Raw genomic sequence first — 15,413 nt, forward strand, 5'->3', positions numbered from 1 at the left:
AGGTCTGGCACCCCCCCGGCTCTCCAGGGGCAGCTTAGTCCTGCTGGGTGCTCAGGTGTCTCTTCTCTCCCAGTTTTCCAGGTATCTCTAGGAACTTACTGCCCTTTCAACACGAAGCTTAAATTTTTTATTTGAAGAACCAGCCAATGAGAATGTATTTGGTGATGTCTTCACAGCTGAAATCTTTGCTATGTATGTGTGCCTGTTAAGGGGTAGGAGGGATAAATCTTCTAGATTGTTTTTTTTTTTCCTTTCTCTTCCCTCCTTACCTTTGCTCCTCTCCCCCACCCCCACCGCCAAATAAATACACAAAACAGAGGTCCTATGATGTCATGCTTGAGAATATGGATTCGGGCCACCCTGCCTGGTTTGAATCCTGACTTGACTCTAACACCTGGGCAAGTTGGTTAACTGTTCTGAGTCTCAGTTTCCTGATCTGTAAAATGGGGATGAAGAGAGTTCTTACCTTGCAGGATTCTGTTGAGGGTTAGGTGAGTTAACATATGGAAAACACTCGGAGTGCCTGCCATTAACCCATTTATGCCTGAAGTTGCAATATTTTTGTGTGAAAAATCAGACCTTGGTGATGACCTTGAGCAGTGGGATATAAATAACTCCCACAAGCTTAGCGTTCCAATAATGGAACACTAGGCATATGTGCTTAAGGACTACGTCAGTGTCACTGACCATGAGACAAAAACCATATGGGTCATAGCTATTTGGGAGTAATTGTTAGGAAAAAGAATTTTAGAATGGAGCATTCTGGAATACTAGTGTTTCCATATTTGTACAGTAATAGGAGCAAAGGCCCTGCTGGGCACAGCAGCTCATGCCTGTAATTCCAACACCTTGGGAGGCTGAGGCAGGAGGATTCCTTGAGCCCAGGAGTTTGAAACCAATCTGGGCAACATAGGGAGATACTGCCCTTATATTTAAAAAAATTTATAGATATATCATATATAAATATAAATATTTATATGTATTGTTATATATATACATAACAAAAAAACCCCAAAGTCCTAGTCACCATTTTGGGTGAAAAGGATCAGCTCTAATTTAAGAAAACACCTAAAGCAGCCTCCCTCAAGGTTCAGAGAAAGTAGAATGTTATTGTATTCTGTGTCTAGCAGGAAAAATAATCATCACAGATCTCTCCAGAACATTTGGTTTATGTCAAACACTATACTGAGTGCTTGACACTGATGATCTCATTTCAGGTTCTTATGAGTTTATTCCCGTACTTGTTTTACAGAAGAGGAAAGAGGTTTGGAGAGATTACACTTGCCCAAGTTAGGAAGTGGCTGAATGCAATGGGATTCCTGAGCTCACCTGCTCATATGGGGTGGAATGTTCTGCCTCCATCCTTCTGCTGAGCAGAACCAGGGAGAGAGTTCTTTGGCTTTGTCATGATAATCACGTCATCTCTTATGATTGTTAGTGAATCTAGTAATGCATTTCCTCTAAAAAGCAGTTTTCATGTTGACGAACCTCTACTTGCCTCTACTTGTAAGCCAGAATGCCAAAAACAAGAAACCAAGTTCTCGATTCTTTGTTTTCTACAATTTGATGAAGGTTTCTGGCATGAGAACCTTCTTTTTGTAGCTGTAAAGCAACTGAGGTTCTTCCCTGAGATTGACAGTGTCTTAGCTAAGTGAGCTGCGGCAGGGATTCCCCTATTTCTTGTGTTTCCAGTTGCTTATTGGCTGATCCAACTTCCGGCTGGGTGCTACTTTCATTCCAGGAAGGGGACCAGAGCTGAGCAGCTCATCTATTTTCCTTAGCATGCTCCTCAGTTTTTTGAAAGGGTGATTTTGAGCTTATTTTTCTTCTTGTTTGTAGACAACAGTGGTGAGATAATTCGAGTGTCTACTTATAACAGAGTGTGACAGCGATTCCGTAATCTTTTCTATCCAGCATCTGGTGGCCAGGGGTAGATGAGGGGTTTGTTGTCCTTGGAAACCTGGAAGGAACTATTAGTCATGTCTTAATCCTGAGCCATAAATTTACACTCATTTGAGAGATAAGCAAATTTGGCAGAAAGACTGAGTCAAAAATCTTTGTCTTGGTCTCTGAGACAGGATTAGTGGACAAACTAAATCATAAATTATTTATTATATTGGTGAGAGAAACTGGAACGTCGTCAATAAAGGAATCTTTAAAAATTATTTATTATCCCACACCCTTTAAATTGTTCATTATTGGTCATTTAGACTCCGAATACTGTTACAGATTGAAAAGTAAAAGAAAAAAATATCTTTCTACTATAGAACATTGCAATTTTATTTAATGAAAAAAATATTCTTTTATTCTTTTTACTCTTCTAGAAGAAAATGTTCCACTGAATAATTGATGCTTCTAAAATGAAGCTTTGCATTTTATGATACTAGAATAGCTTTCATTATCTGAATGAATGAATGTTAGCCCTGAATATTAACTATTTTCATATAAAAAACATTTGAGCGTAAGAAAAATCAGCCAACTTGATTGTTCTCAGGTAAAGTTGAGACCATGAATTATACAGAACCACAGATAATTGCAGATGATGGAACTAATCACAATATGCAAATCAGCAATAATTAACAACCATATGCAGGTTTTCTCATGGTTGTGTTCAAATGAAATAGGATATTAAAACTAGAAACTTATGTAATTCAGGATGAAAAATACATTATTATGCTTTCACATTTTTTAAAAGAATTGAGACAAATGTAGTCATTTGTGATTTTGTAATCTTTGTTTTTATTTTGTATAAATTAAAATATAAAATGCATTATTTTTGATGACAGAGGTGAAAGAAAAACATAGCACCTTCTAGTATTGCATATTCTGCATCTGAAATTCTGCTTCTAAAATGTATGCTTGGTTCTAAATGATATAACTAGCCTCCATATTACTGATTTATACTTCTAAAACTTCTTTCTGAAGATTCAACAGCAGGTCCTTGTTTTCCGAGGATAATGAGCACCAGAAAAAAAGGCCATTTAAGGTCAATCCACTTAAATGGGGACCAACATTTAATAACACAATGAAAGAAAGTTTTGGGACTTTATCATGAAAAAAATTAATTAAAATTATGAAAATAAGTTTATTTTAGCATATATTTATCAAAATTTAGGTGATCATTGTGACTCTGGCTAGCTCTTAGAATGAGCACTGCAAAAGTCAAGTGTTGATTATTTTGAAACGAGTAAATTTTTTGTATAAAATTAGATGATTCTACATTTTGGTACTTTTTATATCACAATTGACATTTACATCACAGCATAAAGATGACCAATGTTACAAAGGTATTCAAGATCTTGGTCATTTTCCTTTGGAGCCTTTTAGATTCTTAAATACTGAAATCACTCTAGAAAGTTCTATCTTGTCACCAACGTTAAATTTTTCTCTTAAGTGTCTCCTAATTAAACTGCTCAGCCCCCGCTTGCCATTGGTTTGCCTGTTATTGGGGAAATTCTCTAATGCCATTTTGATTAGCCTCATGAAATTCTGTATTTGGGGGAAAGTTTTGCAATGCTACTCTGCAGTGGACATAAATCTGTGGGAGGTACGAGACAGTCACTAACAGAAAGGATTAGGGATAGAGGCTGACTTTGAACAAGGATGGATTTTTAAGAGGGACTCAGGTCAAAAAATGGCTATTAGGAATTGTTTTAGTATTTTGAAGGTGTGCTTCCCTGAACAAGCCCATCATTTGTAGGGATTTGGGTCATGAATACTCCGATAACAAGGACTCCCCGACCTATGTGTATGAATGCATTGCAGTATGCAGTATGAAAAAGAGACTCAGCCAGGTGCGGTGGCTCATGCCTATAATCCCAGCACTTTGGGAGGCCGAGATGGGCAGATCACGAGGTCATGAGTTCGCGACCAGTCGGGCCAATATAGTGAAACCCCGTCTCTACTAAAAATACAAAAAATTAGCCGGGTGTGTTGGTGTGCACCTGTAATCCCCACTACTCGGTAGGCTGAGGCAGGAGAATCACGTGAACCTGGGAGGCAGAGGTGCAGAGACCCAAGATTGTGCCATTGCATTCCAGCCTGGGAGATAGTACGAGACTCCGTCTCAAAAAAAAAGAAAACAAAGAAAAGGAGACTCATGAGTCGGGGAGATACAGTTCTAGCCTCAGTTCTGCCCGTGGGTAGCTGTATAATCATGGATGAATCACTTCCTTTCGGCATAAATTTACTTATCTGTGAAAAGGAAAGGTTGAGCTAAGGTCCCTTCTACTCATTCTGTAATTCTAAGTTGGATATTTTGAGTTGGGGAAGAGCTGTATCACTGTTGGCATAACTCCTAGAGCTTAGCAAATATCAACAACTCCTCCTTTTCGTTTATTTGCACTGTATATATATATGCATTTTGTGATTTCGGTAGCTTCATCCATATGTAATTATGCTCTTGGTACAGTTGTAATCAGCACTTTGGTACAATTTTAAATTCTGCTGTCTTCACTAGTCTTAACTCGTAAGTGTTTGCATATATATTGTAAACTTAACATTTTTCTCTGTTTTCACATTTACCTTTCCTAATAGCTGATAACCCATTGAGTAAATATATTTTAATAAGTGTATTAAAACATATGTTTAAATATTTAAATATATTAAACATATTTAAATATATTAAAACATACTGATATATATCTTGACCACCGGGCAACTGAGCATCTCCATACTTCAGAGAGTTTTTAATGTTTTTTTGGACCATGTTACCCTAGACATTTTTGTAGACAGACAATTTTTTAAAAAGAGCTCCTCATACTTGTTACTCAGTTCTATGTGCATTTCAGTGCACAAATGACTTTTGCCACTGCTGTAAACAGGAAGAAACAAACTAAGGCAAAGAGCCCAGCTAAGTGAAACAGAGAGGAACAAAAGAAAATTAGAAGAACTTGGCTTTTGCTGCTGCCAAGCTGGGCAAATAGCGATCCTGGGGAGCCTGGTGTTAAATAACAAAGGAAGCAGGGAATGGAGCAGAAATCCCAGTGAGATCTGAACGGCATCTTCAGATGCTTGGCTGCCCCTGCCACACTCTAGGGAGCATCTGATCACCTGGGAAGGCTGGTGACCTTTGGCTTCTGACGTTGCACTGGTCAGACCAACCGTCTCCAGGGAACTAAGCCATCAATCATACCCTGAGGGGACACAGTTGGGTTCACAGCCTCACCACCTTGAAGCATCCACAAACTGAATTAGCTAATGCTACGTTATTAGACATTTCTGCACTTTTCATTTATATTCAGAAGCTTGGAAATTTTCAGTGTGTCCTTCGGGGAAAATAGTTTGTTCAACCATTATAATTAGATTTGCTGCCTCTTATCCAGATAAAGGAAGCGTAATTGACACTTTCCCCTTCTACCGGGGAAAGTGTCATTGCTGCTTCTGCAATGTAGGGGTGAACTGTTTGCAATGCTTGTTTCTCATGGCTTACCCCAGGACTAAGGCAGTTATTGGGCAAGAAAGGGAACTATCCATTGCTGAAACTGGGAGTAACTTGTGATAACCAAAATGAGTCACTGAGGCAAAAGTCTCAGTCGATCAGTTTATTAAGCCATCTTAAGGGTACATCCAGGGGAAAAAAATGCCATAGACACATCTGTGGCTGTTATCCCAAACAAGTTTTCAGGAGGTTTAGTATTTATATCTTTTCTTAAAGGGGAAGGCATTGTAGAAAAAGGGGCAGGTAGGTGGTAAAGCAAATTTTACTGGTTTGTTTGTTTGTTTGTTTGTTTTTTATTGAGACAGAGTCTCAACTCTGTCACCGAGACTGGAGTGCGGTGGCACGGTCTTGGCTAACTGTAACCTCCCTTCCCAGATTGAAGCAATCTTCCTGCCTCAGCACAAGTGTGCACTAGCACGGCTGGCTAATTTTTGTATTTTTGGTGGAGATGGGGGTTTTGCCATGTTGGCAAGGCTGGTCTGAAACTGCTGACCTCAGGTGATCCACCCGCTTCAGCCTCCCAAAGTGTTGGGATTACAGGCATGAACCACCTCACCTGGCCAAACTTTACATTTTTGGGAGACTTTATTTAGTGCCCAGTAAATCTACATTTTGCATAAGGTAAGGTGAATGTTTGAAGAGGAAAAAGGGAATAAAGGAAGATTCAATTATGCAGAGTTTCTGGGTAGGTGGAGGAATGATTGTTCTGGTGTTGTCTTTGTTCTGTACCAGGGAAGATAAGCTTGTAATTGACATTATCAGTGTGGAATCAAATAGACTTTACTTTTAAGAGCTAGACTTAGATTGTAAACATAAAGTTACAATTGGCATGTCCTTGTTTACGGGAGGGCAGCAAAAAGTTTACTTACCCATGGGGGCAGTCCTGAGACCTTCTACTCTGGATAATGCTAGTAACAGCTCTTCATTTGATAGAGGATGTTGCATGACTCAGCCTCCAGGCTTAATCTTTTATTTTGCATAAGGAGTTTGGGGGTCTTGAGATTTTTTAAATTTTCTTTTACACTTGGTTTGCAATAAGTAATGGCAAAGTCTGGTTAAAGTGGATTCAATCAAAACAACTTTAGTCATGATTTAAATTACCAAGTAGGAAAAATCTAGAGGATTCTAGAAATTGTGTATCAGTTTCAAATCCTACTGTGCTAGGTCATATGGAAGTGAGGAATATTGATAAAGTAAGAGGCAGTTCGGTATTTCTAGAGGTTATATGCAAACCAGTTCTTTCCATTTCATTTAAGTATATGTTTCTTGGCTTTGGAAATTACATCCTGTGATATTTAAAACTTTTCTCCCCCAGATTCTGGCTACATTGGAGATTGGCTGCTTTCTAAAACTGAAGGAGAAACCCATGAAGAGACAGTGGATTCTTATTGAGTTTTGACTAGCAAAAGAAAAGATAATTATTGATGATTTCAGAATATGTTTGCAGTACCATGTGGAGTTCAGCTGCAGTAGCAGCAAAGACAAAACTGAGAGTTTTAGACATTTTCTCTTGTAATAACAACTGATACCATTCTAAATTCATTGTGTGAGATGGATTTTTTAAAAACAAAACTTTAAATATTCTTCTTAAATAAGCTTTTCCAGGTAGGTCTACCTGAGGGTTAAGGTGTTACCATCAAAGCAGTTGACTCCTTTCCTTAGACCACGTTCCTGGGCCTGATCCCAGCTTGTTCTGTGTGACAGCCTCACATTTATAGGGATTATGAAAGAATTTCCAAGATAGACGTTACAGGAAGACCTCTAAAGTATAGGAACTTGTTTTAATCACAGGTTCCTTGCTTGTCCATTCTGAAAGTATCAGTTTATTTTTTCTCTCTACTTCAAGTTGCTCTGCCTAATGATTGGATTTATAGTAAAAAATAAACCATACTTAAATTCATATTGATCTACTTTGTTAGGCAAATTGGTCCTAGGGCCAATGGGTGGAGGATATAAAGAAACAGATTTGAATTCAATATTAGGAGGATTTTTTTGAACATCTGACTGACTAATGAATGGGTTGCCTGGGCTGGAGGAAACTCTCCATTGATGGAGATATTTCTACTGTAAACCAAAAATAAAATTCTAAGCCAAGTGACTGAATGGAACATGCTTTCAGCCTAGGGACCCAATGAAACCTGAAAAATTAGTTCACATCATGATGGGAAGGGAGGGGTCAGGCATGCCTCATTATACTCTCCTCCCTTTGGAGTTCAGGCAAACAACTGACTAGCATTAACTTTTCAAAAGAAGACATACACTTGGCCAACAAGCATGTAAAAAAAAAATACTCAGCATCACTAATCAGTAGAGAAATGCAAATCAAAACCACAGTGAGACCATTTCACACCAGTCAGAATGGCTACTATTAAAAAGTCAGAAAGTAACAGATGCTGGCGAGGTTGCGGAAAAAAGGGAATGCTTATACACTGTTGGTGGGAGTGTAAATTAGTTCATTGTGGACAGCAGTGTGGCAATTCCTTAAAGAACTTAAAGCAGAATTACCATTTGACCCAGCAATCCCATTACTGGCTATAGACCCGAAAGTGTATAAATTGTTCTGCCATAAGGGCACATGTACACATATGTTCATCACAATACCATTCCCAATAGCATGACATGGAATCAGCCTAAATGCCCATCAATGGTAGCAGACTGGATAAAGAAAATGTGGTGCATGTATACTATGAAATACTACACAGACGTAAGAAAGGACGAGATCATGTCCTTTGCAGCAACATGGATAGAGCTGGAGGCCATTATCCTTAGCAAACTAACACAGGAACAGAAAACCAAATACTGCATGTTCTCACGCATAAGTGGAAGCTAAACAGTGGGAACACCTGGATACTAGGAGGGGAGCCCGAGACACTGGGGCCTACTTAAGAGTGGAGGCTTGAGGGAGAGAGAAGATCAGAAAAAATGCTCATTGGGTTCTATGCATACTACCTGGATAATGAAATATCTGTACACCAAACCCCGGCGACACGCAGTTTTACCTACATAATAAACCCGCACATGTAATACCCCTGAACCTAAAATAAAAGTTAAAAAAAATAAAGATCCTAAGACTGACATAACGGTAAGATACCAAATTCCAATCTGACTCTAGTGTAGCATCGTGTGGCTGATAGCAGACACTGAAAACAAATCAGAGTATTTTATCCCTTTGACATATTTTGAAATAGCTTTGTAAGCTGTTTCTTTTGGGAGAGATTTACATTCCATAGAGAATCCCTTTCCCTTTCCAGGTCTTTTCCTGATACTGAAGAGATTGGCTGAGAGTCTAGCACCTTTTAATGGTCCGAATAGGAAACATTCGCCATCTATTGCCTTTGGGGGCAGCCACCTATGAGACTATGAGACTTCACCTACGTAAGAACCTTTGTCTCTACAGCCCCCATATTAACCCAAACACTCCTTTATATTTATTCCAGGTCTTTAGATAATCACTTAACTCTTTCAACCAATTTCCAGACAGAACATCTTTGAATCCACCTATGACCTGTAAGCCCCGCCGCCACAGTTGTCCCACTTTTCTGGATTGAACCAGTGTGTACCTCACACATATTGATTGGTGTCTTCTGTCTCTGTAAAGCATATAAAACCAAGTTGTAACCCAACCACCTTGGACACATGTTCTCAGGACCTCTTGAGGCTGAGTCACAGGTCATGATCCATAACTTTGGCAAAATAAACTTCTAAATTGACTGAGACCTGTCTCAGATACTTTTCGGTTCATGCTATAGAAACTCTGTGTTTGTCTGACAAGGATGTTGCTGCAGAAGAGCCTCCCTGAACTGGGGTGGGTCAAACTAAATCTTCCTAGGTCCATTTTAGCCAAAAGGAATTCTACAACTTCTCTATTGATGGCCCAAAGGAAGCATAGTTTTTTGGTTTTTGGGGGGATTTTTTTTTGACTTTTTGTTTTCACACATTAAAAAAATTATGCAAAGATGTTCACTCAATTATTGCACTTGTAATTGCTGGTGCTTCTGTCATGATTTGGGGTGACTTTCATGAAAAGCTTATTCTCAAGCATATTTCCTGACCAGTGTGCCATGAGATTAAAGAGGCTATTCAGAGTGAGGATGATTTTGCACTTCCATGGTGAAGTGCAGCGCAGAGGGTTTCTCTGGTGCAAGGTAGGGGAGCCCAGAGTGCATGGAGAGTGAGGGTCTGGCACAGGCTGTGTTTGGATCCCAGGAAACCTCTTAGTGCAGGTGAATCGGGGTAAATGACAATGAAAATCTGCCCGAGGGAGAAGATGTGATCAAAGTATGTGCAAAGCAAGTGTGTGTGTTTTGCTAGGTTGGAAGGGAGATGATTGCTATAAGTTAATTATGAAAAGCCTGTGTAAACCAGAAATAAAATTCTAAGGCCCTCAGTCATTTGAATGAACCAGCCTCTTGGCCAAGGCCGTTCCAAAATTAACCTGAATAACCATTTCAGGCCATGATGGGCAGGGGGAATCAGACATGCCTCATGATACCCTCTTCCCTTTTGGAATTCAGACCCAGCTGACCAGCATTAAGATCAGCACAGACCTTAAGACTGATAGAACAGACTCTTTAAGTCTAATAAGAAATATTTACAATCAGTTCTGAAGCCTGAAGCCTGTGACCTGGAGGCTTCATCTGCATACTAACACTGTGGTCTCCACAACCCCTTATCTTAACCAGACATCACTTCCTATTGATTCTAAGTCTTTAGAGAGTAATTGAACTCTTTCAGCCAATTTCCAGTAAGAAAATCTTTGACTCCATCTATGACCTGGAAACCCTCACTCCCACTCCCAGCTTCCAGTTGTCCCACCTTTCTGTACCAAACCATCGTACATCTTACAGGTATTGATTGAAGTCTTATGCCTTTCTCAAATCTATAAAGTCAAGTTGTAGCCCTATCACCTTGAGCACATGTTCTCAGGATTCCCTGAGCCTTTGTCATGGGCCCTTGGCCTGTCATATTTGGCTGAGAATAAATCTCTTCAAATGTTACAAAGTCTGACTCTTTTTATCAACACCTGACTTAGAATCTTAGCACCATCTTTGGACCCACCTGCTCTGCTACCTCTGAGTCCTTAGTTTCTGCCTCCCTTGGCCAAGTCTCCCCATTAACCATTCTATGAGGACAGGTGAATAGTCATTAAACATGAGGTGAAGCACAGTGTTTTTTGAGAACATCTGAATATCCTATGACCGTTTCTGTAGCTAACATACACTTGAACCTAGAAAAGCATATTTGAATTGTAACAGAATTTGTATACTCCTCTTTCCTCACCAAGCCTGTCTAGTTCCAGGAAGAAGTGTTTCTCCTTCTTCCTTCTAAATGCAACATCATTTTTCCCTTTGCATGTTTCATTGGGTTGGTTCCTTTTATTACTTATGTGTGTAAAGGGTATCTCCTCACTGATCACTAGACAATAAGCTACTGGAGGAAAAGGATTTCTTTCTGTTTTGGTTGCTATTTTATACCAGGAACCTAGAGCAGTGTCTGGAACTTAGATCCTTGATAAATATTTACTTCATGAGATAACAAATGCATCTCTCTGGCTACACTGAAAGCTTCTTGGGGACAGGAGGAGTCTCTTCGTCTGTCACTTCATCGCTGGGCTGACACAGCAGCTGCCCTCTCCCCTGGCTGTGGGACTGTGGGCTGAGATACCTACACGTGGGCTCCTCTCTCAAAAAGGCTGAGGAGGAGGTGTGGTATTGGATCTGTGTTGGTGACCGGAGGTTAAGATCTGCCAACTTGCTGCTTAAGGTGGAGAAGATTCTTTCCAAGATGCATACAAATGAGATTTGGAAAGGGTGCAAAGCCCAGACCCAGCGTGGGTGTCCATGCTAGGACCTTTGACTAGCCAGGATCACCAGCCCCTCCCAGGAAACTGTCTGATGGGCCGAGGGAGGGGGGACAGGAAGGGTGTGTGCTGGGTGTCACAACGGAGCCTTCCCTTCAAGACAGGTCTGAGAGGAAGTGTGTGGTAAGTCACACGGAGGCAGAAGGTCTGTTCCTGATCAGGGTTAAGGTGCCCTTTTGGTCTCCCTTCCAAGCCTGTGTAAGAAGCTCTGCATCTGTTGAAAAAAACAAATGAGACAAGGAAATGCAGAGGCAGCAAGCCTTATTGCAATGTGCCTAGTGTGGTTTGCAGCAAGGAGGAAGTCCGACTGGTGGGAGCATCCAGCCGAGTTCTGATGATCGCATACCATCTTTGAGTAACTGCTGCCTGGAGGGAATGTTTTACTTTTTGGCTGCCTTTCCAATGTGATCATTAGGAAAGAGGTAGGCACACTTTTCCACAACTTCTATGCTAAGCTTCTTTGTCTGGAAAGGAAATTTTAGGCGCAAGGACTTAAAGTTGCCTTCTTGTGAGCTGATACTTTTGAGACAGTCAGGAGGTTGTTAATTTAATGAAATCATGAACTTATGCTTCTTATCTCCTCCTCATCCTCCTCCTCCTCGTCCTCATTCTTCTCTGTGTCTCAACATGCACACACACACACACACACACATGCACACACACCATTCCATCTTTAGAAGTCATCATGCCTTTGCATGTCATGCTTTGTGCTGTGGTGGCTGGAGACTCTCTCTCCATCACCAGCTGTTCCTTAGGCTGTCATTCTATGTGACATCCTTGCTGCTGACTTCTCATCCCTCCTCACCTGCACGTGCCCTAAATCTCACTTTACTGCCCATCCTCTTTGGCTCATCCTCTTCTCTTCCCACACAATTCCCTTCTCCCTCCTTCCCAATTGTACCAGTTCCAGCCCCATTCCCTACCATGCCAATTACAAATGCAGCCCCTTTATGACAGCTTCCTGCCCTACCTCCACAGGGAACTCACCTCTCTTCTGTCCTGCAGTACTCTGAGCTTCTCCCATGAACTTTCCTTCTCCTGCCCCTGAGCCAGTTATTTGTAAGGCAAGCCCAGCAGGTGGTGTCCATGCCTGCTGGTTGCCTTCTCCTTCCCTGTCACTTTCCTTGCGTTTTTTTTTTTTTTTTTTGAGACGGAGTCTCATTCTGTCGCCCAGGCTGGAGTGCAGTGGTGTGATCTCAGCTCACTGCAGTCTCCACCTCCCGGGTTCAAGCTATTCTCCTGCCTCAGCCTCCTGAGTAGCTGGGATTACAGGCACCCACCACCACACCCAGCTAATTTTTGTATTTTTAGTAGAGACAGGGTTTTACTATGTTGACCAGGCTGATCTTGAACTCCTGATCTGAAATGATCCACCTGCCTCAGCCTTCCAAAGTGCTGGGATTACAGGCATGAGCCTCTGCGCCCAGCCTCTCTTGCTATTTTTGATTTACCCTAAACTCCATTACCTTTCTTAAATGCATGGTACACTTTTTACAGCATAAATATTTGGTGATAGCCCTGAGGCTAAAGTGCAACATCGCAGCATGCATCTGGGCCCATCTGGTACAGGCTCTCATCCCATGGTCCCCTGCCCATGCGCCATGCTGTAGTGTGTGTAATTCCTATCAGCTTTCTGAAAATACCAGGCTCCAGGCCTTGTGTTGCATTTACCTCCTCTTCCTTCCCTCTTCCTTCTCAACTAGCTACATCTGACTGATTACTAAAGATGCCATTCAGGTGCCTCCTCCAAGAGGCCAGCTGGGTCAGGTGCACCTCCACTGGTGGGATGGGGAGAGTGGACAGAATGCCTCTGAGAACATGTGCCAGACTCTGTGTTTCTGGTGCTGATCTCCTTGACTAAACAGACTTTTATTATTACTGAGATAGGGTCTTATTCTATCACCCAGGCTGGAATGCAGTAGCACAGTCACGGCTCACTGTAGCCTCAACCCCTTGGACTTAAGAGATCCTCCCACCTAAGCCCCCCAAGTGGCTGGGATGACAGACACATGCCACTATGCCTGGTTAATTTTTAATTTTTAGGAGAGATAGGATCTCGCTATATTGCCCAGGGTCTTGAACTCCTGGGCTCAAGCAGTCCTCCTGCCTCAGCCTCCCAAAGTTCTGGGATTACAGGTGTGAGCTACTGAGCCTGACGTGGACTTTTTTTTTTTTTAATTTTAGATTCAGTGGGTACAGGTACAGGTTTATGACATGGATATTCTGTGTAATGGTGACGTTTGGGCTTCTGTAAATGAACTTCTGTAAAGATGGAACTGGATCCCTGACCTCTAGCAGTGCCACCCAACAGAAAGGTATTTAGAAAGTGGCTGGCTTGGCAGGGCATGGTGGTACGTGCCTGCGGTCCCAGCTACTCAGGAGGCTGAGGTGAGAGAATCTCTAGAGCTTGGGCAGACAGGGCTGCAGTGAGCTGTGATCAGCGCCACTGCACTCCAGCCAGGGCAACAGAGTGGGACCCCCATCTCAAAAAAAAAAAAAAAAAAGAAAGAAAGAAAGAAAAGAAAAAAGAAAAAAAGTAGCTGGCTTTCTAATCATTCATCTTCAGACTTTCCAATCTGTACTCAATGCTTTTGGTTTTAGATTTTTGTTTTTCTAGTGACATATTTGATGAAGTCCCATCTGATGCAGAGGAGACTTGCATGCGGAAAGGAGTTGTTTCTTAAACTGTGGTTTCACTGGCTTCATTACCTGCATCTTCTCTTCTCACAAATATATGTTGTTTGTATTTACCATGACATTTGAGAATTTAGTAAAAGTTAGTGGAGCAAGTTAGTCCCCTTAGTTGCCTACAAGCAGCTCTAAACACAGGTGTTTTTTTGGTTTTGTTTTGTTTTGTTTGTTTTTTTGAGACGGAGTCTCACTCTGTTGCCCAGGCTGGATTGCAGTGGCGCTGATCACAGCTCACTGACCTCTGGTGATCCACCCACCTCAGCTTCCCAAAGTAGTGGGATTACAGGCGTGGGCACCGTGTCCGGCCACCCAGGTGTTTTTAATTTTATGCATGGGCTGCTACAAGAAAACCAATGCTGGGAGATGGTCATGCATTCAGCTCAGGTCACCTCAGGGTACCCTCAACATAAAATGTGAGAGGAGAGCTGCAGAAGCAATGGACAAGAAGAGAACATGGGTTTTAATATCCCCCACACATCTTCCAGCTTCTACTCTGCTCACTAATTTCATTTTGAACAAAAGCCTGTTGATTCTTCTTACTCAGGATAGTTTCCTGCATTTACTGAACAGAATTCCTCCAGGGAACAGCCTCTTGGCTAAATCAACATACACCTGTCATTCACAGATGCAGGACTCTAGCAAGATTCTAGAGCAGGGTCCCCAACCCCCGGGCCACGGATCAGTACTGGTTTGGGCCTGTTTGGAACCTGCACAGCTGGAGGTGAGCAGCAGGTGAACCAGTGAAGCTTCATCTGTGTTTGCAATTGCTCCCCATTGCTTGCATTTCCCCCTGAGCTCCGCCTCCTGTCAGATCAGCAGCTGCATTAGATTCTCATAGGAGCATGAACCCTATTGTGAACTGCGCGTTTGAGGGAGCTAGGTTGCATGCTCCTTATGATAATCGAATGCCTGATGATCTGTCACTATCTCCCATCACCCTTAGATGGGACTATCCAGTTGCAGGAAAACAAGCTCAGGGCTCCCACTGATTCTACATTATGGTGAGTTGTGTAATTATTTCTTATATATTACAGTGTAATAATAATAGAGATAAAGTGCACAATAAACGTAATGCACCTGAATCATCTTGAAACCATCCCCTCCAACCCCTGGTTCATGGAAAAATTGTCTTCCACAAAACCGGTCCCTGGTGCCAAAAAGACTGGGGATTGCTGTTCTAGAGCCTTTGTCTTTCAGATAAGGTAGACCCTGGCTTCACTTCTAAAGGGAAGATAAATGACTTTCTAGTGATATTGCCCATTTTAAACATTTGTTTAAATGTTTAAATCTGCACCTTAGACTGAGGGCAGGTAGGCAGGATCATTGCTGGAGTGGCTTCCTGCTTGAACTTTGTAGTTTCTTTGAGTTGAAGGTAGAACATTAAGATGTGATCGCTGAAGGATGAGCATCAAGCACAAATGA

The 15,413-nt window shown here is 41.6% G+C and overlaps 1 protein-coding gene across 4 annotated transcripts in view; it reads left to right on the forward strand.

The window, feature by feature from the left end:
* LOC104668646 (supervillin) overlaps positions 1–15,413 on the forward strand; it is a 286,257-nt gene that overhangs the window by 40,855 nt on the left and 229,989 nt on the right. For 2 of the 4 annotated variants that reach the window (XM_030941491.1, XM_030941492.1), the window contains exon 1: positions 11,453–11,722. The exons of the other annotated variants lie outside the window; for them this stretch is intronic. The gene's annotated coding sequence lies outside the window, so the exon portion shown is untranslated. Of the gene's footprint in view, positions 1–11,452; positions 11,723–15,413 lie in introns of those variants that run through there. 4 annotated transcript variants of the gene reach the window in all.

The sequence above is a fragment of the Rhinopithecus roxellana genome, chromosome 11 (assembly GCF_007565055.1).
Source record: "Rhinopithecus roxellana isolate Shanxi Qingling chromosome 11, ASM756505v1, whole genome shotgun sequence".
Taxonomy (NCBI): Eukaryota; Metazoa; Chordata; class Mammalia; order Primates; family Cercopithecidae; genus Rhinopithecus; species Rhinopithecus roxellana.